General features: G+C 54.2%; 1 protein-coding gene and 1 long non-coding RNA gene across 2 annotated transcripts in view; both read right to left on the minus strand.

The window, feature by feature from the left end:
* Window positions 1-27,869, minus strand: part of TTLL11 (tubulin tyrosine ligase like 11) — a 210,164-nt gene that overhangs the window by 19,901 nt on the left and 162,394 nt on the right. The window lies entirely within an intron of this gene.
* LOC135976462 (uncharacterized) lies at window positions 9,632-27,493 on the minus strand. Its single transcript, XR_010593581.1, has 2 exons — window positions 21,819-27,493; window positions 9,632-21,573 (listed from the first exon to the last, which is right to left on the minus strand). It is a non-coding gene; the product is annotated as an uncharacterized LOC135976462 (long non-coding RNA).

A 27,869-nucleotide genomic window follows, 5' to 3' on the forward strand; every position in this document is an offset into this window, starting at 1 on the left:
TTTCCTTGATGACCTCGGATGACCCCCCCCTTAATCAGAGGCTCATGCTACTTGTCCTCAGATGACCTCATGAACCCTCCATGACCCCAATTGCTTGTAAATTCTCTTTCTGTGACCCATTGCTCCGTGCGTGTGGTGACCCCCCTCATTCGGGATACGCCCGGCAGAGGGGGCGGCTATTAAAGAGAATTCACCAGCAAGGAGCTGGGCCATGGTGCATTGACCACGGAGCAGAACTGGCCTGGCTGGTTGGCCAGGGCTACAAGGCAGCCCTTTAGGAAGGGACCCCAGGCCTCAGTCCCAGAGAAGTCACCACCTCACCCAACACAACATGGGTACTTCTTGCAATGGCGCCAGGTATCCGACTGGCTAGCAGACTGCGATCACTGCCCAAAGCACCGCACGGGATCAGCTCCCTCCCAGTCCCACTTCAAACCTGGCCTTTATACCCAGAGGCCGAAGTGGCTTCCTGCCCCTCAGCCTGTTCACTCCCTTGCTTTGGGGAAAAGAGCGCTGTCACTGAGTTAGCGCCACCAGCCAGCAGACTCTGGGCGCCGGGCCCAGCCCTCGGGGCACCGTAAGCCTGGCTGGTAGCATTAGCATTGGCTGAGTGCCACTGAACAGCTTCAGGGCTTTCATACAAAGACCCAGCCCTGGGCCAGGAATTATTTCACTTCCTCTCGCTTACGGCACCAAAGTGATATTTGGCCAAATAGCTGCAGCCTGAAGCCCCCTCTCTTAGCCTGCAGGTGTCTGCAGCGTCACTGACGCGGAGGCCCTGGTTTCTCCACACCTGGGCTCAAAGCTGCGCTGCTCCATTGCCCAGTCATGAGACATGGACGGCTATTGTGATGGCTGTTTGACACCTGCAGGGCCAGGAGCTGAAGCGAGGCAGAGGAGAGAGTGAGGAGTGCAGCGCCCCCACCCTTTCTGCAGCTTTGTGCCTGGCTTCTCCACACGTCAGAGCACCCTGCGTCTGGGACAGTGACCTGGCACCCCTGGGGGCTCACTGGAGTCAGGCTTCAATACATTTCACCTGGAACGTGAAACCAGGCCCGGCTACAAAAGGTTAATGGCGGGAGGGGGAGAGAGGCTGGCGTCTTGTCAATAACCATTCTTAGCATTGGAGGTTTGTGCTGATACATTGGGACAATCGCTGTACACCTACACAACTACATCGCTCTCGATGCCATCGTGTTATTAGTAACTACGTGTATTACCGTAAGGCCCAGGACCCCATGGCGCTAGGCACTGTACAGACACAACAAAAGGAGGGTCCCTGCCCCACGGGCTGGCTGGGAGGGCTCAGGCAGGGGGTCTGTCTGTGAAGGCGTGCGGAATGTCAGAACGCAGAGCCGAGGCACATGGGGCAAGACCCAGATGCGGGATGTGGCGCTGTGAAGGAGACACATGGGAGCGACTTGATGCCCAAACACACATGGGGGGGGGGGGGAAACTGATCCTGGGAGTATGGGGGACGCACCATCCCAGGCTGGTAGCAGCTGGGGAGGGGGTCGATGGAAAGCACACTGCACCCACCCCGAGCTGCTCCCATGTCCCAGGAGGGCTGCGAGCTCCCCAGTGTTTGCTGAGATGGTCAGTGCTGCAGATGGGCCAGGCACAGACCAGAACCTCTTACTCCTGCAGCAAACCCTTTGCATCCCCTGGGTTTACGTTTTGAAACCCTAGGGGAAGGGGCACCCGTAGGGCTTGTTTTGCTATTGGGTGGGATGGGCCCTTCTGTCATGATTTAACAGCGGCGAGCTGTGCATGCTGGGGAGACGTTAGCACTGCAGAGGAAGCCGCTCTGCCTGGAAACACAGGGCAGGGCAGGGCTGGCCAGAGCACCCTAGTCCCACAAAGACGGTGGAAGATAAAAGAGAGGGCGCAGCTCTGCCTGGCACAAAGCTGCATTCTCTGGCTGTGTTGTTCTGATGCTGTCCAGACACAGCCAGCGAGCTGGTCCCAGGAAGGAAAGCAGATGAATAGAGGGAAGAAAAAAAATCCCTGCACACACAATATTTTTACCCAGCAGCTGGCATCATTAAGGCTGCAAGCAGCACTGATCTAATGCTGGCCAAATCTCAGCTCATGACAGCTGATGAACTGGCTTCATTAAAGACCCCCTCCCCCCGGCGTCCTCACAATCACATTTCAAACCTGGCCATTATAACCAGAGGCCTAACTGGCTCCTTGCACCTCCAATCACTTGCCAACTTGCTCTTGGGGAGACCAGCGCTGTCACTGAGCTAGAGGAAACAAGCCAGATTCTGCGGGGCTGGCCCACCCCAAAGCTCGGTCACGGCAGTGACAAGCCCCAGCTCCCTACACGGTCAGCCACAGCGGGCGCTACTGCTCATGGGGCATTACGGGGGGCAGGATGGAGAATGCTGGAGGGGTACACTCTGGCCTGGGTGGCGGGGCTTTGCAGGCTGTCACCCGCTGTCTGTCCCCTTGCACAAGCCTCAGGTTTGCCAGCTCTGATGTTGGGGGAATTAGTTCATGGTGGTAAGTGGTACACTATAAAGGCAGGTCACCCAACCCCGGACAACACCCCCCCCAGAGACTTCTTTCCTCCCTAAAAGGTTTTTGCCAACTCTAGAGAACGTCTCCGTTCCAGCACCAGAGCAGGGAATTGTCATCTCAATCCCACGTTCATGCTAAGGTCTGGTCACATCAGGCCCCAACACAACAGGAAATGCCCAGCGCAGGCCACAAGCTGACCCCTTCCTTTTCCTTGGATTTTTATCCCCACAATCGGGCCAGTCCTCACCCAGTGTTTGTCCTAGTTTACTTGGGGATGCAAGCTCTATGTTGAGAGAGAGAGACGATGGGCCACTGGTCAGGGCATTAACTGGGGACTCGAGACACAGGTTCAATTCCCTGCTCTGCCACAGACTTCCTGTGTGACCCTGGACAAGACAATTAATTCCTCGTGCCTCAGTTTCCCCATGTGTACAATGAGGAGAATAGCCTTGTGCCCCCCAACCCCCTGGGATAAATACCCTACAGATTGTGAGGTGCTCAGATACTATGGTAACTGTGAGCATACAAGCACCACCGATGGTTATCGCTACAACCCCCTACAGTGGGCACAGCTATATGCACTGTGGCCAACTGCATCTAGACTAGGAGGTGGCACTCATTGGATTCCATTTCCAACCTGTAGCGGGGGGCTGGTGCAAGAGCACCTAATTAGCCCCTGCCCAGTCAGGGGAAGCAGATTGGGGCTGATGGAAAAGGCCTGATGCCAGACTGAGGATTGGCAACACCCCCTGGCCTGACAAGCCAAGTGCTACAACGGCTGGGAGGGGACCAAAAGGCCGGGGGCAGCCAGGGAGAAGTTGGTCAGGGAGGGAACTGGAGGCCTCCTAGCTGAAGGCTGCCTCTGCCTGTAAAGAAGGGGACTGATCCTCCAAGGCTTGTCTACAGAGAGACACTGGTGGTGGGAGAGCCTTATGTAAATAAAGACCCGGGTGTTGCACAACCCTGAAGCCTCTCTGAGCCTTATTGGGGGGCAGCAAGTGGGCCCCAGGAAGAGGGACGGGTTGTTTCGCCCTGTTACACAACCCCCCTACAGTTACAGCTCCAGCCCAGCCCTCAGGCAGCCCCCTGTCTCCCTCTGGCTGAGACACAATCTTACCCTTTGTCCAAGTGCAGCTCCTGCGTCGCCCCACCCCTTCCACATAATTCCCTTGGTTTGGCCTTTCGAAAAGGAGACTGAAAACTTGGAGGCGATTCATTAAAGCACTGGGAGGAATTAGCACCTGTGCCTCATTAACATCAGCATAATTAGCTCCTCCGAGAACGGAGGAGACAGCTTGGCTGGATCAAAATGACTAAAGACGTGGAGAGCGCCCGTGGCAAAGCCGAGCAGAGAGGCACTGGCTCCAAAGCAAATGGGGCTCAGAGTTTTTCTAGCACTTTCAACCACCACCATTCTGAGTCCGTCCTGGGCCAGCATCAGGAGGGCTAACACCCCGCACTGCGCTACTACTTCTCCCCTCCCTAAGCTGGTGTGTCGGGGACGGCACAAAACCCAACCAGCCAAAAACGCTCAAGTGGATCTGGCTTCCAAGCCTTCCCCCCGCCACAGCTTGGAGTGACTGGCCTGGACGCTGCTCCTGGTTTCTTGGCATTTCACGCTGCGTGGGTGAGGAAGAGCAGCCGGTCAGTTCCACGGCCGGGCTCCCCTGCACTAGCACAGCTGTTGCAATGTCTGCCTTGCAAAGCACGGCGGGGAGGTGGAGTTGTTCACTGGGATCCATTTGAATTCATGGGACACAGCTATTGTTACAGGAGCGTCTTGAAGTTTGGCCCAAACTTGCCCTGCCTCCAAGGAAGGTGGTTCAGTCTCCGTGGAAGGCCAGGCTTTCCAGTGACTCTCAGCTCTCCCATCTCCCCGTGACTCACTAGCTGAAGCACGTGACGTCTAGCTGTGACCCAGCCCGAGAGTTCATCAATCCCTATGTAACTCTCCCCCCCCCCCCCGCATCCTAGCCCGGGAACAGGTGGGACAGTGACTCAGAGTGCTTTAATCAGGGGGGTAGGGCCAGCGCAGTGACCCAGGCAGAGCTGAGTTGGCATTGGGGGACCCAGCTGTAAGGGTTGACTGAAGAAAGTGTCTTCAAGCACAACAGCCTCGACTGTGTGAAGTGACACCTGTCCACGTAAGGACTAGCAGTGCTAGATAATTCCTTCCCCCGTCATAATCTCGAGCCTGGTGCCTTGCAGCGCTGCAAGGAACTAACTTCACTCCCACCTTTCCTGCATCCCCCGCAGTTACAGACCCTCGCCCCCTGCTACTGCCGAGGTTCTCCCCAACTAGGTCTCTGTTTAGGATTTAATTTATGCAAGAGAAAATGCTCCTTCCCCTCCCTCCACACCCAGTGAAACACCATTCACCGACAGCAATAGTAGACGGTTATCCTCATCTACATCCCAACCACTCGAGGGCACACACCCCCACTTTCCAAGCCCACTGTGCTGCGGTTAAGGACGAGAGCCCGGGGCTCCTCGTGAAAGGACTGCGTGGGTGAAGCTGCAGCGCTTTGGATGTGGCCTGTAACCCAGCGTGGGCTGCTCCACGCACCGGCCTGCCACAGGATGTAGGCTGGAGCGAGGTGCTCTGACCCACTGCACTTCACTACCAAGCAGCAGGGGTTGCCGCGTGAGCAGCCCCACTTCCAGCACTCTGTAAGCTTGAGCAGGGGCAGTTCCCACCTGTCTCAATTGCTCCCCCAAACAGCTCCAGCGCCCAGCTCTCAAGGCCCCAGCTCGCGTTAAAGAGCCAGGCCCAGGAGCGGCAGTGTCTTTGCTTTTACCTTCCTTGTTTTTGAAGGTTGTGAGAAACTCAAGCTGGGCAAAGCCAAAGCAATGCAGGAAACAAGGCATCAAGCAGGGATTAGTCACTAATACCTGGATTGGAATAAAACCCTCTTCAGAGGTCTCCGTTATCGCTTCATTAGAGCCGCGCTGAAAAGACCCAGAACATCTCTGTGCACTTGACGGCTTTCAGCATCTGAGGCTACTGGAGTCTCGCGGCGGCATTTCCCAAACGCAAGGCTGGGAGGAATGAGATTCTGAATTGCAAATCAGCAGGACAGAACAACATGGGGAGCGTGGGGCTGGTTTGTGTTTTATCTGGAGAGTGGTTCTAGTCCAAACCTCATCAGAGTTAATAACGGTTTAGTAATTATACCCAGAAAGGATTTGAATCCAATTTAGTATGCAAGACAGAGCGTGATTAAAGTCTGGGGGATTAGAAAGGCAGTTCCCTCCCCCCCCCCCCCCCAAGTCCTTACAAGGAGGTAGGGTGACCAGACAACAAGTGTGAAAAATCGGGACAGGGGGTGGGGGGTAATCGGATCCTATATAAGAAAAAGACCCCAAAATCGGGACTGTCCCTATAAAATCGGGACATCTGGTCACCCTACAAGGAGGGGCATGTTCTGTGGGAAACCGAAGAGCGGACGAAGCCAAGGCTGGGCTCCAAACGCTCCCCACAAAGCTGGGGGCTGACAGCAATGGAGCAGCTGGTATGGCTGATGCAACAGACCACGTGGGACCAAGCCAGCCTTCCCAGGCCAGTTAGACGGCTTTTCCTGGTGTATCAGAGCAGTACCCTCGTGGGGAGAACTCACACATCTGGCAAACAAACCAGATGGGGCCCATTTATGTGAGTGAGTGAGGCAGGGGGTGGAATACAGCAGATGAACAGCGTTACCAATTCTTCAGATTTTGATGGCGAGCAACTCCACATCTGGAGTTTTTCTGAAAGCCCCAACTCCCGGAGTCATGTGCTGAGGAGAGAATCTCAGCTTTCATGGGGCACAGGGTCCATTTCCAGGGTGGAGAGAAAGCTGGAGATGAGGGCTCCTTAAGGTTCAAAATCCAGAAGGCAAATTTACAGAGAACCCAAATGTGGTTATTTTTAAGGCTTGTGCTTTCGGAGCCTGACTCCTGGTTTTTGAACACTTGGGGCTGGAAATTCCAGGACTGGGGGCTGGATTGGAAAACAGAGCTCTGTCCGTGGGAAATCAGGACAGACACAGGTGTGGGGTCTGGAAGGGCCCTCTGAGCAGCTCAGGGCAGACACTGAGGCCATTATTTTAAAAGGCTTTAGCCAGCGAGATAGAAATCACCACAGGTTGGCTCTTAAAACCCAACCCCTTTTTGCGCTGGGAACAGAAAACCCCACAGCAGCGAGTTAGTGCATGAGAGCCAGGAAGACGCACAGGCCAGTCTAGTTCCCCAGTGCCATGCAGAGAGCCCCTCCCTCATTAATTACCACCAGGCCATCTCACTATTTTGACTGCGCTTGCTGGAAACGCAAACGTGAGCAGAGAAGAGGGGCCTCGTTCCACCCCCACCAGAGCACGTGCTGCTGTCTCTCCCTGAAGGGGCTGCTTCTGCTGGCATTTAGAGGTGTACTGCCCGTGCGTGTGTCAGGGGCCTGAATGCCAAGCCTGTTCCATGGACAAAGACACACTTTCTTCCTCAAACACCCTGTGGAGGTTCAGAGCCGCTGTGAAGCCATTTCCACAGATGTCAAGATTTCAATAACTTCTCATTTTATTTTTGATTCCAGCCGTTCAGGCTAGAATTCAAACACCGGGTGAGAGCGAGCATCACCGGAGAACCCTATCACTTGGTGTAGTGCCATCAGGGCTGGCTTCCTCCACAGCCGACCGCCTGGAACAAGCCTCTACATCACCTCAAACACAGCACATTTCCCCTCCAGGTTAGAGTAGATCTCGTCACTACAGACCTCCTCCATTAGGATCCTTGTCACTGCTGAAGGAGTGGAGCGCTCTTCCCAGCAAGGAGCCATCAGGCCTAACTTTGCAGGAGTGACTTTCCTGCTGGACTCCACCACGTCCCTCTGCTGCTGTCACCGGTGCCTGTCCTGTTGGAGAGCTCAGTGATCTTACCAACAAGCAGCAGCTGCCAATGCAAAGGGAGTCACCTGCCCACACCACGGCCCTGTGACTCATGCAATGGGTGCATGCGCCCGGCTTGTTTTCAGGGCAAGAAGGCTTTGCTGTCTGGGCCTGTGTTTTCAGTTGTGGGCTGATCTTCTCCCACCTCGACATGGCTCCGTCACATTCCAAGTCTCAGTTCGACGTTGGTTTGTGCCTCTCGGTTAGGCCCGTAAGGGATTTCTGAGCCTCAGTGGCCTGTGGCTCTCCAGAGGCACTAGAGAGCATCTAATCCCCTTTGTCACATGAAGGCCTGATCTGCAGCACCCACCAAGCCGCTGAAATCAGCGAGAGCCGCAGGCCCTGAGCACCTTTGAAAGCCAGATGAATGGCAGGTAACTGGCGCGTTTTCTAACACTACACTGGGGTCTTGCTGGTGCAGCAGAAGGATGATGCAGTCACCAAGAGGAAGGCACCACCTACCACAGACAACATCTTGCTGGAGGCCCAGTGCAGCTGACTGCAGGCTGAGGGGCTGCAGAGCATTGCCTTCCTTTAATGGTCCATTGGAAGTGGCAAGGGGAGACAGTGCTGTTCGGTCTGGTTTATGGCCAGAACGGGTATGCCTGGGAATGGCTTAGTCTCTCCTTCCCACACTGGCCCATTTGTTACTGACAGCCCTTTGCCCCTCTCTAGCACCTTCGCTTGAGGCTCCCAAAACCCCAGCTGGTGTGGACAGGTGCCACTGGCCCCATTTCACAGACAGGAAAATGCTGCCCCTGGTCGCAGTCAGTCAGCAGCAGAGTGGGGAACAGAACCAGATGCCTCACTGCATTCCCCTGCACAACCAGCAGCAAACACTCCTCTCGTTCAGACCTGGCTGGGAGATGCAGTGAAATTCACTGGCTCGTGGCCAGCCAGGTGCATTGCGAGTGGGAGGGGGAAGGGGAGTGGGTTCGGTTTTGTCTGAAACAGCCAGTATTTGCTGCTATTGGAGACCAAAGCCAGTCTGGATGGGTGAATGCCTGGATCTGGAATGGCACCGGCTGTGTTAATAGAGCAGAGGATGTTTCTGCAGCACACTGGGATGTGGTATTAATGGCAGGTAGACAAGTCGCTCATCCCAGAGACCTGTTTATTATTAGTCGCTTGGTTGCGTTAGCTCGACCTCTCCCTTCCTCCTCTGAATGCAGCTTGCATCCCACGCACGCATCAGCCCCAAAGACTGGGCTAAATCCCAGAGCAAACATCCTTGTGGAGAAGCAATTCTGAAGCCAAGCGGCAAACAAACATCCAAAGCCCTGGGGACGGAGGGAGATACGCCTTCACCACTGACAGGCGGGTGGGAAGGAGGGGATTGGAAGAGCAAGCGGCTGTCATTAGTGGAAACTCATTGTTTGCTCTAATTAGATGATTATCTGGGAACTGCTATTGATGTTCCAAGCTTCAGCACCTCTAGATCTGCAGTACGTCATTTCTCTCATCTATGGACTCTCTGCTCCCTTCCTCTTCCTGGTTAATGCACAGGAGTGGGTCACACGTCCCCAACGCGGGATTGCATTACCTCCGCCAGGCGCTCTGTCGTATTCAGACTCTTCAAGTCATGTTCTTTTAGTGTCTCCTTGCTCAGGGCGAGCGTGCGGGGAAAAAGCACTCACCGTCTCAGAATGGAGATTGGAGCTTTCTCACCATTTAATCCTGGAGGGGCTGACCACTGACCCCTTCAATGAGAGCTACTCAGCCCCTTGCAGGGTTTGGCCTCTCGTTGATAGAGCCCCAATGCAGTTGCCTGGAGGAGGCAGTGGCTGAGCCTGAGTTAGCAAAGATGAGTATCACACAGGTGGACAGGTTGCCCTGGCCTAGGACACATTCAGCAATGTCCAGGAGATGCCAGGCTGTAATGCCCCTCCAGCAACAAGCTTTGCTTGCCGCCTGAGGGCACTCACGAGGTTTCCAGGATGTAGCTTTGTCTGTCTTTAAGCAATGACCTTTTCGGAGAGCGATTTGGTTCATTGTCAGCTCCAAGCCGGCGGGCCAGCTAATGAACCTCCTTGCCCTACATGCTTGTGCAGTGGGGCTGTGCACTGTGAAGCGGATGCTGCCTCTCCCAACAGAGGCGGCTGCGTTTTTCTGTGCGGTGGTGCTTGAGTTGATTTGCGTAGCGCTTTGGGGGGAGGAAGGCCAGAGAGGAGTTTGTAACACAGGGAATGATACAGAAGCGTGACATGCACATCGCTCCGTCAGCCTGTCCCCGTTCCCACACATGGGCACTGCAGCCTGGCACGGGACGGTGACCCTTTCACAGTCTGTGGTGGATGCTGTTGGAGACTCGCTGCCGATTCCAAGTTTGTCTTTGCACCAGGCCATGTGCTGCTTTCAAAGCCTCCCCCGCTGTAATCATCGCATTAGGGGTCTGATTTGCCAACAGGAGGTGAGCAGCTGCATGCGCCCAATGCACACAATATTCAGCACCTGACAGACAAGCATGACCACCCAATGGCACACAAACATCGCTGAATAAAGCTATTTGCATGCAGAATAACCCACCCTGCATGCGCAGCTGCACTAATGGCATAGATCTGACATGCAATGGGGAAACCTGGCCCTGATACTGTTCCTGGGGATGCACATTACCATGCATGTACGTCTACTGCTGTTGAAGTTCTTAAAGGCCCCATGTCAGCACCGTATCTATGCATCCGACACCCAGTCAGCACTTGAGCTGTCCCATTGGCTTCAGTAGACAACTCAGGTGCTTAACATTAGACATGTGCTCAAGCACACCACAGGCCACGCTCACCACAAACCTTGGCCATATGCTTCTGCTAAGTTTGGTAAGGGACCACTCAGTGCAACACAAATAACTCTCCTCATAGGCCTGCAGGCTGGGAACTTGCTGCTTTATTTAACTGCATGCATCAGGACAGGAGGTCCAGGGGGGGAGGGAGTGACTCAACAGGGAGGGGTGGAGCATAGCTCCAACCCATAATACTCTTGAGTAACCCAGTTAACTCCTTGATGGGCACTTTACTACAGTCAGCAACACAATCAGCATGCCAGTTAGTAAATCCACTTCCATACGCTTCACCAGCTCATAAAAACCCGAGCACAGACCAGTTCATCCCGTCCCATCCGTTAGAGTGAAAATGCTCAGAAAAGACAATGGAGACAGGCCTGTCACACAAAGGGAGTTGGATCAGCGCCACAAGGCTCAGGGGGCCTGAGGAAGGGACTCACTCCACCAGCAAAGGCCGCACCAGCCCTTGGGATGAGAAGCACATCCTCCCGCATGCCAACGGCAGATGCCTTCAGCTAACACAGGAGGCGGCTTCCCAGGGAGAAGGACGTCATCAGCTTTCCGAGCCTGCTGAACGCAGAGGAGACTGATGAGGCAATAAGGGCTTGCAATGCTCCCATGCCACATTGAGGCACCAGGACCCAGTTTCTCTTCACTAGCATCCCCGTTCTAATTAACCAATATTTTACACTGAGCTCCATTCCAGAAGGAAATGGGGCTGGCACCTAAGATACTGAATATTCATCTTCGTTAGCTGAATGCAACACGTATTGCTGCTTCCCATGTGCTGTTTTGGGAGACAAAACCATCAGCCTCTCTGTGGTCTCTCTGTACAGCCGATGTGCTCCAATACCCAAAGCACCTCACACTATGCCTGTGCCCCCACTGCTTTCTGTGCCGTCCAACCCTCCCGTCCTCTTTCCCCATCCCAGATCTTGCACCTTCTTTCACGTAGCTCTGTATACCCAGAGCCCCGCCCAAGGTGTGTCTGCTATGCACTTCCTTTCCCTCTCTCAAAGAACGCTCCAGCCCCCGCTCCAGCTTAGATGGGGTCAGGTTTAGCTGTGGCCAAGGACACAGACTGGTGAGCACCTGATTTTCAGCAGTGAAATTGTGAACGTGCACGACCTGCCGAGTGCACAGAAACGGTCGCACGCTCTATCACACTGTGCTGGATCTGCTCAGCTCTTCAGACATAGTCCCCTCTCCTGGGCACGGCCACCTCGAGCACAGCGCTGGGTCCTCTTTTGGTGCAATCTTTATATGCCCACAGATATATTGTCAGCACGTAGCCTCTATAACAGGTGCATGTGCCACTCCTGATTTTTGCATGGAAATTGGGAAACCAGGGAGTGAAGTCACTGAGTGCATCGTATGGCTTTGACATACACCCCGGTACGTATGTGTGTCTATCTGGGAGCAGAGCAGGTGGTCGCAGCTTGGGGGAGGGGGCGTGTGGAGCTCACAGGAGCAGCACTGACGCAGGACGAAGCTCCCTGGCACCAGCCCTCTAGGGATATCCCTGCTTCCCGCGCGCAAGTGCACTGCTCCCCCAAATACCAGACTAGGTCACCTGTGTGTGACAGTGCGGCTGGAACAGCTGGCAGGCCACATGGCATAAGCCCCAATGCCCCTCCCATATGTTTTTGGCCATGGGTGTAGTTAGCTGGGGATGGCAGCACCCATTTTATTACTGCACATGGAAGTACACTCAGCCACCGCCAGGGAAACCAACCCCAGGTCCACACATCTGCCAGCTGCTAATTAGAGAGCACAATGTTAACAGAGAAAGAGAGGATTGCAATTCCCGAGTGAGCGGCATGGCGGGGAGGGGAGCAGGCGCCACGCTGCTTTCATTCAACGCGCCAGGCCACTGGTGTCCAACTCAATTAAGATCAAAACCTCTCTCAGGTTGGGTTTTAAGACACGTTCCCTTCACTTGGGGGAAAAGCGTTTTGCAGTTTGTCACTACACACCCGCGCTGTCATCGAGCCGAGAGACGCTCCAGATCAGGTTAGTTGGCTATTTAAAAAAAAAAAAGAAAGAAAGAAACCCCCCAAAAACCACAGACAGAAGGATGTGGACCCCTTTAACAATTTCTGTGTTCTTCTCTCATCTGCTGCTGGGCGATTCATCCTCACATAACGAATACTGATGCTGGCCCTTTACATTATAGGATTTTCCCATTGCTGGGATGAGCTATAACAGAATAATCTCAGCCATTTGATTGTTGTGCCATATCGTGAAGGAATGAAGCCTGAATAACTGAGGTCCCGTGTTGCTGACTTTGATTTAGGACAGTGACATATTTTTCAGCCCGGAATCCATATTTCCCCCTCCTCATTAGGAGCTAGAATCATTCAGTGAGCCCAACCCGCCTAGGAGACCCGGGCTGAAAAGAAGGAAACCCCAGTACTAGTGACCAGACCTAGGGACAGCAGACCAAGGAGCTCTGCTAGCTGCCGCCACTCTCTTGGTTCTAAAGCCATGCAAGAGCCGGTAACTGCAGGGTACACACTGCAACATGACTTGGCTAGTGAGAGTCTAAGAAAAAACACATATCCCTGGGTACAGTGATCAAGGAAACTCTACTCACCTCTTGCTAGCCCCATAGCCACGATCATATGTAAACACCACTGGCAGCATGGGCTTGATTTGTAAAAAAAGGAAAGTTAAGGCCAATTTTATCCCCCTGGTAATTCCATTGGCTTCAGTGGCGCTGCAGGAGCGAGTTCGGGCCCATCATTCTGGACCATGCCATGAAAACACCGGAAAAAGGGGTGGCGGGTTGGTAATGAGGACTGGAAGCTAGCAGACGGGGACCACAAGCCAGATTAAGACTGGCTGGTTTGCTGGAGGAGGAAGCTAGGCCATGGAGCTGGCAGCATTTCCCCAGAGTGGATCATCAGAATCGCTGTGTATTATTATGCTCCCCGCACACGTGTCCTGCACAGAAAAGAGATCACCACTGACAACCTAAAACCCTGATCCTGCTTCCACTGGGGTCAGTAGGAGCTTTCCCTGAATAAAGGCAAGCTTTGGCCTCCAGCCCCTTCGAGCCAATTGGTCGAGAAGCCGCGCAGGCCTGCCGAAGTTGAAGGTCTTCCGGATCCGCGTCGCACAGTACGGCCCCACCCTGCACCATGAGGATGATTGGTAACGATTTGTGTCTCCCCCACTTTCCAGTGCAAGCGTCAGATTTGGCAGCCTCCATGCAGCAGAAAATCCAGGAACGCTGTGCCTGGCGCGGGCCCGCATGCTGCATTCCCACAGCCCCCTGCTAGCAGGTGCCAACCTCCATTCACCCGGACCGTCATGTTCACACAGCTCTTTCCTAGCTTTCCCCACATTTCCCGGCTCTAACTAAAACCATTACAACAATGCCACTGACAACTGTAAACATCCCTTGTGCTCTTGCTCCTGGTCAACCTTCCTCCTGGCTCAGCTCGGCCGTGGCCCCTCCCTGAAGACATGTTACTGGGCTGCAGGCATCGCTGACGAAGACTCAAGAGACAGCCTCGCTTTGTCGTCAGTCTGAACTGCACAGCCAATTCTCTGCTCCGGAGCCTCATGCTTCCACTGCGTCTCCACTGGACGGCTGGCTCTTCGCATGCCGGGAGAGGCGGCAGATGCAAGGAATCAGCCCTTCGGGTCAGGGCCGGCTCCAGCATTTCTGCCACCCCAAGCAAAAAAAAAAAAAAAGCTGCGATCGCGATCGGCGGCGGCAATTGGGGAAAAAAAAAAAAAGCTGCGATCGGCGGCGGCAGTTCAGCGGCAGGTCCTTCGCTCCTAGAGGGAGTGAGGGACCTGCCGCCCCCGAATTGCCACAGGTGCCGCCCCTCTCCCTTGGCCGCCCCAAGCACCTGCTTGTTAAGCTGGTGCCTGGAGCCGGCCCTGCTTCGGGTGGTTGCTAACAAGAATCCCTTACACAACTGAATGGCCAAATGGCCAACCAGCCTCCAAGTTCGCCGGCTCAAAGCCCCATGCAGTTCTTTGCACTGTCAAAATTGCACCTGACCCTGCATTTGCCCCTTCGTCCTGGCTAGTCATGCTCCTAGAGTGCCTCACACACACACAGGCTGCATTTTCGTGTGCAAAACCTAGGCCCAGGGCATTCTCCAGATGCATTTGTGCCCCTGCAGAGTCCTAGGCCATGGCTGACAATTTAGCTCAGAGTTTGGCCTTAGCCAAGAAGCGACTGCCACGTACCGACCAGAGACAATGTGACTCCCAGCCTGTACAGGGGGAGAGAATTTATTTCTGAGATCAAGTTTTATGTAAACATATGCAAATTTGGTGCTGCTTTCCCACAGCTGGCAGGAGTAAAAGAGGCGCTGGGCATTGCAGAGCCTGGAGACTAGCGATTCAGAAAACGCTGGGCCTGGACAAAGCACTGGGGGATCCCTGCCGCAGAGGAAGGACAGGCTGGAACCCAGCAGCTCTCCAATTCCATTGCCTCCACTCGCAGTGGATTTTCAATGCAGATCAGCCACCGCGTGGGCTGGTCAATGTCTCCCGAGTTGCGTGCAAAAGTTCCTGACCAGGAGCCCTGCCTAATGGTCCAGGTACAGAAGTGGGACTCAGAGTAGGGTCGTAGTCCCACGTTGATCCTGAAGGATGCGTGCAGGAGCCTGGGGGATGGGCTAGGAAGGGCCCTAGGAGCACAGTACAGCTGTGACTGGAGTCACGCACAGCTGAGGACGAGCATGGCACACAACTTTTAATTTCCATTTCCAAAGAGGTAGGAAACAGCCCCAGACCCAGATGGCAACTCCAATCTGCCCTGCCCCGAGGACCAGCTGCAGCAACCGACCAGCGTGTTCTGCAGCCCCCAGTCCCTTTCTGCATCGATGTCTCCCAGCAGAGGGCTTTGCATGATGGATGGATGGATGCTACCCAGAATACACTCAGCTCCAGCTGCACCCATCTCTCAGTCGCACAGGGCAGAGAGGGAGAGATGTTGGATTGGAGAGAGAAAAGGGAAAGAGACAAACTAACCTTGAGCACCTCTTGCAAAACCATCTCATGCAATTTAGAAGTGAAGCCTTTGCTATCGCTGTGCTCCCCGGGGCCAGATGTGCCCAGCACATCTCCCACTCCCAGGACATGTCTACACTAGAAACGCTGCAGCAGCACTGGAAGAGGTTCTCCGGTTGCTGCAGTGCATACAGCTCTCTGAAAGGCGGTAGCTAGGTCAAGGGAGAATCCTTCTGTCATCTAGCAGTGTGTCCACTGGGGCATACGTCGACATAACTACATCTCTCTGGGGGGTGAATTCTTCGTGCCCTGAGGGAATGTAGCTAGGTCGACCTACATTTTTGGGTGTAGGCCAGGAGCAGAGACCCATCAGGGTCCTGCTAGTTCTTCAGCGGAGTGACAAGAGCTGCGCACAGGATTTGCGTGTTGGTAATTATGAAGAGGGAGCCTTGGCACACTTATGGACCTTTGACTGCGTCCTCTGCAGCAATTTCACACCATTTCCTTATGACATTACATCAAATTGGCAGCAAGTGGGGGCAGTCCGGCTTCTCCCATGAAAACTGGAACACTATCGGTCTCCTGCTGAGACCCTTCTGGCAAGGAGTAAGGAACTTCCCCTACCCAGGAGACTGGAGCAGCCCACACACAACCTAGACCCTTTTCCTTGTGGTTACTGATGTGCTAGCTGCTATCCAAACACCCACGGGCAGATCCCTGCTCTGAAGCTTGCAATCCAAGGACAGACAAGCAGGCCGAGACTAGAAGGAAGGGGAGTGAACTAGACACATTATATACAAGCCAACTCGATTCTCTGTGAGCAGCATGGCAGGAGCAGGTCTCTGTCTGGGCAGCAGCAGGGAGAGGACACAAAGGTCAGTGCCTTGCACTCAGGAGCTGTGGAGTGAGCCACTCTGAGCGTCTCCCAACCTTTGCGCCACAGCCCTTCCACGCGCCATCACCGAGTTCTGATTAAAAACAAAACCAACCCCCGCTGCACCAAGAAATTAAAGTGCATTCTAATAAATCACCACAAACTTAGAAGATGCCATTAGCTATTAGCAAACACTGCAGGCCTATGGATCAAGGTAATTCAGTACGATATGCTTGGGCATGCAAGGTAATAGGTTTCAGCTGAATACCATGTGACACGGTCTCTGCGAGGGGAGGTGAAATGAAACTGAGAAGGAGACCAGATGTATTTAGCTGAGCATTTCTGAGTTATTTCTTTTTTTTGCCAGTGCGCGTAAGGCGAAGTGAAGGAGCGAAGGTAAGGCAGGCAGAAAGAAGCGAACAGAAGAGCATGCAGCTGCATTAGACAGAGTCTGGGCAGGGCTGCTGCAGGCTCCGGCTGCCTCCATTTGGACTTGGAAAGTTTTTCATGGTTAAAAAATAAATAAATCCCCCCAAACAAGCAAGCAGCAGGATTTTCACAAGATTCCGCAACAACAAAAATGGTGTCTCTCTCAGGTGGGCTCACGTGTGCACACACACACCAGTCAGGCTGCATGGGGTCAGAGCTCTCAGAGATGTGGGGGTTTATCCCTGTACAGCTCTAGGCTGAACTCTCCCTTTCCTGCCGCAGTGGCTTGGCACCAGCCCTGGGTCACTCCAGAGCTGCCCCCGGAGCAGAGGGCAGGGAGAGCCAGTGTAAAAGGCCAGCCTCCAAAAGGTGCCAAATGCTGGAGGAGTCGGGGATTTGCTCACCCCCCACCAGATACCACAGACCCAACATTGCCCATCTCCCGAGGTAGGCGCCCGGGACAGCACAGAGCCAGGGCAACCCCGGGCACGTCTCTGCCTCAGGGACCTGTCTGCGCCCACCGCTGTAGCATCTGCGCGCCTCAATCTTTACTGTAGTTTAGCTCACTCACCACACCCCTGTGGGGCAGGGCAGGGCTTTCTATCCCCATTGGACAGAGGGGGAACTGGAGCGCAGACACCACGGCCTGGCCTCCCAAGGGTACTTTGGCGTTTGGGGAGGAAGGAGGCGCTCCCTCCTAGCCTCAGCCCAGCGGTTAGCATACTCCCCTGGGAGGTGGGAGAGCCCGGTTCAGGTCGCCCCTCTGCCCCAGGCAGGAGAAAGGATCTGGGCTGGGCTCTGCCCCCTCTCAGATAAGTGCCCTAGCGACTGGGCTTGGGGATATTCTGACACGCTCCACTTTGGATAAATCATCCTGGGGTCACTGGGGGGGGGAGAGAGCGAGCGCGCACACACGAGCATGACTCTAGCCTCGCCATTAGAGCGCGACCCCCGGCTGTGGGGTTTCCCTGCTCCAATGACGCCTTAATTAGCGACCGACAGGAGAGACTGGGGGAGCCCCGCCCCAGAGCGTCCCAGGGGTTAGAGGACACACGTGAGAGGTGGCAGGTACCTTGTGAACGGATGGGCCTGATCCAGCAGCGATGCTCTGAGCGCGCCTACCGGCTCGGGCGCTGCACGCCAGCTAGGCAGCCGCAGGCCTCTCTTCCCTGCTGTGCGAGTTGCTCGAGGGCGGAGGCGCTGGGACCCCCTCGGGGAGGCGACAGTGTGCGCCCAGAGGTGGGAACGTCGGCACTGAGGGCGTGAGCGAGTTCAGGCCCCGACGGGGTTCAGGGGGTTCGGAGAGTCGCAGTGAAGCCAAAACTGGGGTTTAGGCACCTAAAGCCCTTTGTGAATCCAGGCGCAGACTTGCCCCAGGTCACACCGGGAGGCTGGGGTGGAGCCAGGAGTTGACACTGGTCTTCCAAGTCCCTGCCCACTGCATCCTCCTCCCTCCATACACGGAATGTTCTAGCATGCCTCATCAGAGCGGGGGCAGGGCGGCAGTTTGCACACAACCCCCTTCCAAAATAGCAAGGGCCTGGCAGCCTTCACCTGTGTGCAGGACACGGAGGCTGCCTCCGGAGCCACCAGGGGCAGGTTTGCTAGGCAGCGAGTGTCTGAAACAGAGCATCCTCCATTGGCAAGGACAGGCCAGGGGTGGCGAGAGCGTGGGGGATGGGACAGCACCACAGCCTGGGGTGCAAACCAGATAGCACTGCTCAGTGCGATGGTGGCCAGAGGACCCACCCTCCAGCTCACCACAGGCACCAGGCAGATCAGGGGCATAGTTATCGTGTTTGCTCTGTTAGCTCTTCTTGCTGCCCTGCCCGGCCCTGGGTGCTGGGAGTTACAATTCCCATGATCCACACGGCTCCCAAGGCTGGCTCTGCCGTGCGCCCCCAGCTGCATGAGCCCGAGTGGCTACCCTGCTAGTTTTAGCCCCGGGCCGGGAGACCCGGCGCCGCGGGCTTTTCTTGGCAGTGCAGACGTACCCTGGCAGCCGAGGCGCAGCGCCCTGGCCACGGTCACACAGGGAGCCTGTGGCAGAGCTGGAAATAGAACCCAGGAGTCCTGACGGCCAGGTCTGGCCCCTCCCCCAGCCCATGATGGCCTCCTACCCCCTAGATCCCGTAGCGAAGTACAGGAGGGGGAAAGGGAGGCTGCTCTTTCAGGGTTACTGTTCAAGCCAAGCAGACCATCACCAGAGCCCACTCCCGAGGCTGGCTCTCAGTGTTTCGGAGTCTAGTCCAGCTACGTATCATTGGCCTGTTCCAAAGCCCACAAAGTCAATGGAAAAAACTCCATTGGGCTCTGGGCCAGGCCCTTAGCAAAGAAGGGTCACAACAAAGCCTTGCCTCCTGTCACCTTCCCCTGGGAGGCCCAAGAGAGCACAAAGCTCGGAACAGCGCCCATTAGCCTGTGGCCCCATCTCCCTGCGCTAACCCGGGGGCCATGCGAGCTGCTGCTGAGAGCTACGTTGTTAGAAAGTGCAGGACTCCGCGCTGCTCAGAAGTATGACCCAGTAATGATTTTCTAGGCAGAGACTGCACGGTAGGCAGGTCCAATATGAAGAATTTTAGGCATATTTGCACTATTTTATGCTATTTGCGAGTAGAATAATGGCTGCAATGTTTAGCTCTTGAGAATCGATAATGTTAAGAGTCCTCATGGTATTAAAAGGTGGAGCACACAGCTGCTGGTACCAGCTTTTCAAGGTTTGCTGGGCATTCCTCTTGCCGCTCCCCCAGTCAATAATTGCTGCCCGCTGACTGCCGCGGAGGTGAGGGTATAGCACATTATGTAGGTCGCTGAAGCGTGTTCATGGCAGAAACACTGCAGTGCAGGGACTGCAGCTGTGCGAAGGGGTGTTTGACACCAGATCATGGGTAACCCAGGGGATCCCCATTTCCCAGCCAGTGAGACAGGTCAGGTTTTCATCAAAAAACAAATCCCCACCCCCCCATACCAAGAAAATTCAGTTTCCAGCAACAAAAATCCACAAATGTTTGCTGAGCAGGTGAACATTTTTATTCAAGCCAACACTGTTTTGTCCAACAAGTTAAAATTTAAAAAAACAAACAAACAACAACAAAAAAGTAAAGGGAGGGAGGGGGCCAAGTCAGTTTTCAGCTTTTTGTTGAAAATCCTAAACATTTCATCAAGAACAGACGTTTCCTGTGGAAATTTCTGTTTCTACAAATTGGCCACTCCCTAAAAAACCTCCACAAGCTGGATGAAAAGCTCCACAAATCTGGACCAGCGCTAGCCATCGGCCCAGCACCTGAGGGAAGGCTTACAGGAAACCAGCTTTAATGCTTTTCTAATGCCGGTCCTAATTCTCTATTCGTTACCTGTTTTACAGCCGGGGCCCCAGGGTGCTGGGGGCTGAACGACAAACTCTCCCCCAACAAGTTTACAACCTAAATAGACAAGCGTGGGAGAAAGCAGCGGCTGTACTACTGCTGCACAGCGGGATTAAGGGACTTGCCCAAGGGAAGCTGGAAGGCAGTAGCAGGACTGGGAACGGAACTGAACCTAGATCTCATGAGTTCTATGCCACTGCCTTACCCACAAGACCATCTTCCCCCCCCCAAGGGCAGAGCATATTTAAGTGCAAGGGGAACTCACATTTTAAAAAGTCCTTTCACAATAAACTGTTTCACCAAACACGCACGGCTTGAAACATGCCTGACGCAGACAGGCTGGACAAAGCACCAAACACTTGAGGGGAGAGAGGCAACCCACCCCCCAGCGATGACTTGGGGAATCGAGCCCCACCTCGCTCTCCCTGACATACAAGACATGTCCAGGGCCAAGGAATAAAGCAAAGACCAGTCCACTCTGCCCCACACCCCTAGCAGGAGGCAGCCGGCTGCTGGGATGCTACACCTGCCCCTTGCTCCATCACCACATCAGCCTCTAGATGTGGAACGTGATTGGTCTGTTGGAGGGCTTGAACCTGGGACCCCTCCATCTAAGAGCATGAGCCTCCATGGCTAAAGCTAATGGGCGAGGCACCCCAGCTGGCAGCTGTAGCCGATTCATTAACTACTCAGATGGACCAGCCCCACACCGTGGCCAGGGGGTTATGGGAGGCTCTCCGGTTACCTCCCCGACCCACATGCACCCTGTGATTTTAAAGAGGGTGAAGCCCTGAGGGGCTGTCAAACAGGGAGCCAGACAAGGCCAAAGAGCCGGCGTGCAGCCCCCGGCACACGCCTGGACACTGCCCCGTTTAATATTCCAAGCCAAGGCTGACTCTGACGTTTTGTAAACCAGGGAAATTATAACGTACATTGAATCCTGCGCCTGACTGGGTTCCACTCGAAAGAACGACTCCTCGTCGTTAAAATGCTCAAGCGCTCTAATAGATCTAATGAGTTACAATGACAGCTCGGGGGCCAGAGAGGCTCTGTCCCAGCACACACGGCACTGGGGCTCTTTGGAATTTGCTTCTGTTCTGCCCTTGTAGGCAAGCCAAGGCTCTAAGGTCCTTCTTTGCTATGGCCAGCAGCTGGTCGGTGCCTCCAGTTCTACCCAGCTTTGCCCCCCGCGTCAGCCTTCTCTGATCATTATTCCTAGCCGGGTGCTCTGGAGAAGTCCTTTCCCGCTGCAGAGGCGTGCAAGAGGAGGAGGAAATTAAGAGGACTAATTGCCAAAATAACAGAGCAGGCTCCAAAGGGAAATAACGCAGCCGTCGCGGAGAAGGTTTCTGCGATGAGTAATGTGGCATGGCGAGAACTGGAATCACATTCCTTGCTGGGCTAATGTCAAACACATGAGCGCGTTTCCCCATCGACAAAGTCTAGATGCACCTTTATTAGGCTCCTTTGGCCACATTTCCTTAGGCTCAAGGCAGGAAACCTGCCAAACCAGAATGGGGCTTGATCCGGTTACCTTAAGGGGCTCTTGTCCCTCCCTGAGTCTTTAGGGGGCAGGTCATGCTCAGGCTTCAGACAGGAGCCGCTCACAGGACTCAGAGCTGCCCATCCAAACTCCACTGTAATGCGCTAATGCTGGGTCACGCAGACAGCAGGCTCCAAATCAGAGTGTTTGCCAACACGCCTGTAATTCTGAAATTAAAGCCACGGGTGGTTATAAGGCACTCCGTTACCTGTAATCAGCATGGGAAGCAAGGTGGGAGCAAGCCACCCGGGGACCAGAGGTGGGATCCAGCAACCAGATTTTACTGGTTGACACCAGTGCCCTCCCAGGGAAGCTGGTGGAAGTAACAGCAGAATTTAGCACAATGGAGCAAACTTCTGGGGGTTACTTCCTGCTGAGGAGCTGGTTCCCTGGGGCACCTGTGTTCACCTACCGCGGGCTCAGCAAATCCCCGACTCTCCATGTGCTCAGCATTTCCTTGGAGGGGAGCGAACCCGACCCATCTGGAGGAGCCCGAATTAGACAATGAATTCAGTGCTGGGAACTCAAACTCCTCACCAGGTTCTTGGAAGCAAAACCTGTTAGTTATTTACAAGGAACTAAATTATCCTACTAAAGCACCAGCAATCATGTTCCTCAGCCACAACTCACAGGCCTCCCTGGCCTCCTAATTTACATAATCTCCCCATTTATATTCCTCCTGTGAATCGGACAGAAAACCAGGGGAGGCTCATGGAGAGAGCTGGGGAGCCTGAATCAGAATCATCAGGAGCCGGGTTGGAGAGAAAGGAGGCCCCCGCTGGGACTGTAGCAAGGACTTGCTTCCGTGGCCTGGCTCTGGGACCGTACGATGACAGTATGTTTCCAGTGGGCCTGTCTGGACCAGAGTGCTTGGAAGAAAGATGGAGGAGGGCTTGGTTCCAAACCTGGAAGCAGGAGAGGTACAGAGCAGCAGCATCCGAGTAACTGGTCACCTTCAGCTCTTTTATAGACTGTTGTCACAAGCTCAATACAAAAAAGTTAATGGGGTGGGGGAGAGGGGATAACAGGTGGTGCTCAGCTGGGATTTCCCATAAATCACTGAACAAGAGCATGAGCATCACAAAATTATAATTGTCAGAAATGATCATAGCTTCTCTTCCCTTGCAATTCAAGAGCAGATGCAAGATTGGACAAGGGCCATTATGGAAAAAGTAGATGGCAATAAATATGTTTTAATTTAAACTCCTTGAAACGTAGTGGTGCTGCGTAAACGCTGTGGCAGGATTTATGGGGCCACATCTGGCAGCCAGGGCTTTTATAGCTCACGTGCAGCCATCGCACGCCTTGGAATGGAGCGTGCCCATTGCTGAGATGCATGAGAGAGAGGGCAATTATTCCTTTGATGCGCCTATAACACAGAATTAATGTCACTGCTCCAGCAGGGCTTTGACAGAAAAATGAGGCACCCAATGGCACAGAAACTTGTCACAAAGTGAAATCTCAGCTTGTAGGTGCCTTCTAAGAAGCAAAGACATGGCTTAACTCAGGTGGGCGAAGGGCAGACATCTGCCAGTCTGCCCAGCTAGGGTGGAGCAAATCCAGAGCTGGGGCTGGGTAGAAATGGCTGTACGCGTTCCCCATTTTAACTGTAGAGCCACATGCGTCTTGGGGCTCTGGGCGAATTCCCCTCTGCGCTGCGTGCCTGCATTTGTATTTATTCTATGGCTGGGGTTGGTGTCACATCTCTTCCCCCTGATGCCCTCTTTCCTTGGGAGCTGCTGATGTAGGTTCTGGCAGCATTGTCTGCCTCACCCCTTCCATGAAGGGCCTCACCAGCAGTGAGGGAGAGGGTCTGCCTGGCACCACGAGTACGGGAAGTCTGCTTCCCCACAAATCAGTGTACGAAGGATCCTCTTGGTTCCACTTGGAGGTTTTGGTAGATGTTAGGTCTGGATAACGGCCAGCCCAGCTGACCTGGGGGATAAATTTCCCCAGGTACCAGGCAAACTGATATGGCCATCACAGCTGGGTTCACAGTCAGGAGATAATTTTAACTCCAGCCAGAAATACAGACACAAGGAAGGGGCGTGCTACCCATCCATGGCTGAGCAATGGCTCTGGATGGGACACAGCAGACCGCGTTGCTTTACGGTGGTTAGCTGCTAACCAAAGGTTTGTTCAATGTCTCTCTAAAATGCACCATGCTTGTTCCTGCAGCCAGAGAGGTGGTGACTGGTGCTGGTCCCTCCTCACCTGGAAATTCTCTGCTGTCCATAGGCTAAGTCCTAGAAATGCTGCTGACTCCAACGGAGGAAGGGGACAAGGCTGCAGCATGGCTTGGTATGTAGAGCACTTGCAGCTGGTTGGCACAGGCTGCCTCTCTCAGCATAGCACGCTCGGGCCGTACGGAGGGCGGGTCCATACAGCGCGTGCTGATTACAATGGGATGCAAAGCAAGCTGGGCCTGTGTCAGCCAGGCTCCCTTTGATGCTCCATCCCTGTGCCACAGCCCCAGGGCTGGCTCTCCCCTCCGCAGCTCAGGGGCCCTGCCGGCAAAGCCAGCGGCGGCACCAGCATCGGGATGAGAACACTAAGGAGGGGTGGGGTGGGGTGAGCTGGTCACATCTGGCCGTTGGGGTTTCTCACCGGTTCTTGCCTTCTACCGCCAATGGTAACAAGCCTGTCCTCAGCACACCAGGTGCAGGGAAAGCAGGCTGGGGGAGCGCTACGGGGCCGTCCAGCCCAACCTCTGCCAGCACAGGAAAAGGGGACTCAGGGATCTCACTCCTCTCCGGGACCCCGCACTAATAGAGGCTTTCCGCCAAGGATTTCAAGGCACTTGACAGACTCCACATCCCAGTGGTGAGGAAACTGAAGACAAGAGGTTGACTCCCCCAAAGTCAAGTCAATGCCAGGACTTCTAACCACTAGGACACGCTGCCTCCGAGAGTCAGAATTCAACCCAGGAGTCCTGGCTCCCAACTCCTGGCTCTAACAACTAAACCACGTTCCCAGCTGGAGATGGCGTGAGCTGCTTTATCATGCCTTTGAGAGGCATTCCCTAAGCCGGCCATGTGAGGAACTGAGACAGGCCATACCTGGGAGACTTGGCGACAGGCAAAGACGGACATAACCTGTTGCAATCTGAGGAGCCTGCATCCCTCCTCTGCCTATCCCCATGCCAGAGCAATGGCAAAGGAAGTGCTGGAGACCGAGCAGTCTCCCAAGGGAAGTCTCACATTTTTAGGACACGTTTCTTGCTATAGGGCTTGCTTGCCGCCGCGGGCTGGAACACCATGGCAGTAGCACCAATCAGTGTCTGTGAAAGGAAGTGACTGGTGTACATGGAGTTCCTAGCCGTGAAAAGTGTTTGCTCTGTGGCCTAACGTGATTTGTGCTTCCTCTCGTGGTCAGGAAGAGCATGTGGTAAGCATGTTAGGGAACCAGGTTTGAGCCCTGCTGGAGACCTTGTCTACAGTGAGAATTTGTCCTTGTTCCAGCCAGGGGTGACCAGTCACTGGCTTAACAGGACCAGTGCAAACCCCCAGTGTAGACAGGAAAAGCTATGAACCACTTTGCATTGGTCCTGCTTGCCCCAGTGTAGGTAAAGCAATACATGGTTCTCTGACACAGTTATAACCACACTGGCAAGGGAGAAACCCATGTGAAATTGCCGGCAAACTCACAGGTACTATCTGCAGTGAGGCAGGATCAGGCCTTAGCTGTATAGTGCAGGTGGCACATGGCCCCAGCAGCTACGGAGGGGAGTGCAGGGGCCCCCTCTCCTACTATTGCCATCAGCCCCAAGATGGAAGCGCTTGCTCCAGGAGCGGGAAGCTGCAGAGAAGCATGTCACCCTGCAATCCCAGCTGACCTGCCCAGGGTTTGTTTTGACAGGTGGCTGGGTGAGGGGCAGCTGCCCAGGATTCGTTCTCCACAGCACGCTGGCACAAGCTGCATGTTCGTGAGGCAGAAGGCTCTGAACGGGGCCTGGTTCTGACAGCAAGCTGGCACTGGCGGCCTGCTGCAGAGACGTCAGGGGAAGGGGGAAGAGTGGCGTTGCGGGAAGCGTGGCCATGCCAATGCTGAGCCTGTTTGTCAGGCTACTTACAAGGCATCCAGCATTCGACGCAGCCTTGCTTTAAAGCTCGACTCTTCCTAGTGTGGAGCTTCAGTCAATATGCTGTCTAAAAACAGCCGTGCCAGGGAACCCCTGAACCCACCCATTTTTAGCCTCTGTGTCTCGGGAGGCTTAGCTCCCTATGCAGAGAACATGCCTATTGCTGGAGGTCAGTCGTCAGCTGCCCCATGGAGATCAGAACTGGGAAGAGTCACCCAGGAAGCCAGGTCCCTCATGCCCTATTTGTCATTTTTTAGTTCAAAATGGGGCAGAGAGCGACCAGAGGGCAGGACGAGGAGGCGAAAGCTCTGGGTTCTATTCCCAGCCCTGCCACTGGCTCAGCAGGGCCTGGCCTAGGTTAGCAGAATTCAGATCTGCACCCACCTCCGGCAGGAGAAACGGCACTAGTGTAAACCCGGTCATGAGAACTTGCTCCAAGCAGGGCTAGATGAGTCAGTGGCGGCACAGCACTGGGGACGAATTCTGCTAGTGCGACCTGAACAAATCTCAGCTCCCATCTGCATCCCTTGGGGCAGCTATGAAATGCGGATGTTACTTACGCTGTTCCCAGGGGCTGGCTGGGAAGCTGAATTAATATTTGGCAAAAGGCTTTGAGATCCCAGGGTTAAATGTATTCATACAAACCACTGCGCCCTCTTACCCATGTTGGCATAGGTGCTACCCCTGGGTTAGGGCACCAGCATTGAACCTCCACTGACCTGCCTGCAGACTTTACACCAGACCGAGCAAACACAAAGGGACCACTCACTCCAGCCCACAGCCGAGCAGCCCCTTAGAACAGCCTGGGCTTTGGGGAGTCCTCACGCTGGAGCCAGGTCAGGCTGGAGGGGCACCGCAGGGCTGTGAGGGAGAAGCTTCCACTGCCCCGTCTGCAATGTGGCTCTAAGCCCCTCATTTCCATGCACATCGACTATTCAGCCCAGGTTCTGAGATCGCTGTACAAAGGGAAGGAGCCAAACGAGATGTGACGGAAATGTTCCATCTTCCGGAAGGGCCAAGCTCTGACCAAAATACCAATGTTTAAACTGTTGGAATTGAACAGCTTCACCCAGAAAGCCGGGATTCTGCTGGCGAAAACGAGCCAGCCGTGCAGAGCTAGAACTCCAGCTGACATGCAGCCAGTGTAATTAATTATACTGACCGATCGCTATGGGGAACGGCTGTTTAAAATGCATAGTAGTGATGGGCTAGAGAGACACCAGGCTCCATGTGAATTAGGCTCTTAGAGTTACCTACAAAGATCTTCATTGTTGCTGCTATTGATCCATGCCTGCCCCCCTGTAGATTGCGGGCTACATGCTGGGAGTTATCAACCAACTGTATTTCCCACTCCCTGCATCCGATGAAGTGGGTTTTAGCCTACGAAAGCTTATGTTTAAATCAATGCGTTAGTCTCTAAGGTGCCACCAGGACTCCTCGTTCTTAATGCTCCTTATCGTTTGGGCTGAGATTTAACACCTTAGTTCACTTTTGGCCTGGTGAGTGCCTGTCACAGACCTTCCCAGGCTTTGCCATTGCTTTACACCGTGCGGACACAACGCAAGCTATCTGGGATTAGATACATCCACCCATAGGGCCTGAGGTGGCCCCCACACCAAGAGCAGAGTGTATTTGTGACCTAGACCCCACTGAGCAGTGTCTCCCTGGCTATGTTCCTGAAGGGCTACGCCAGGGGAGGGTAACTGGAAGGCAGCCTCACAAGGGAGTGGGGAGGCAGAAGGGGTATTGCTGATTCAGCACATCCTCCCACCCATCAACTTCCTCATGTTAACTCCCAACCTGGACAGCCAGGAGTCATTGAGTCAACCCTGGGCCCCTCCTGGAGCTGGGCTGTTGGGGAAAGTTGGTTAAAACTCTTGGAATAACTTTGCTCATTGAAAAATGGCCCTTTTCCAAAGAAGGAAAACTAATTTTTTTCCCCATGAAAATGTTCAAAATCCTGTTCTCAGTGAAACCCACCAAAGTGAAAGTGTTTCAGCTTTTCCTCCCCCGCACGCTTTAGTGGCAAAATGGAAAAAGATGGGGAAAACGCGTGAGAAAAGATAAAAAGGAAACAAAGGAGAGGATGGAGGAAAGACCCATAAACTGAAAACTCTAAAACCCACACATTTCAAAACCCCAAATTTCCCCTGACAGTTCTTTGGGGAAAAAATGAATAAAGGGGAAACAAAACAAAAATTATTTCAAAATATTCCATAGAGAAACGGTGGTGATTTTTTTTCCATCAGCTCTAATTGTGGGTGCCTTATGCCTAGGACCTCCATCCATCCCTTCCTCCCTCCCTCCCCTGCGTTCATGTGGGAAGCCAGCACCCCCAAATCAAGTGCAGAGTTTTCACTCTCTGCCTACCGCTACATAAAC

The sequence above is a fragment of the Chrysemys picta genome, chromosome 18 (assembly GCF_011386835.1).
Source record: "Chrysemys picta bellii isolate R12L10 chromosome 18, ASM1138683v2, whole genome shotgun sequence".
NCBI lineage: Eukaryota > Metazoa > Chordata > Testudines > Emydidae > Chrysemys > Chrysemys picta.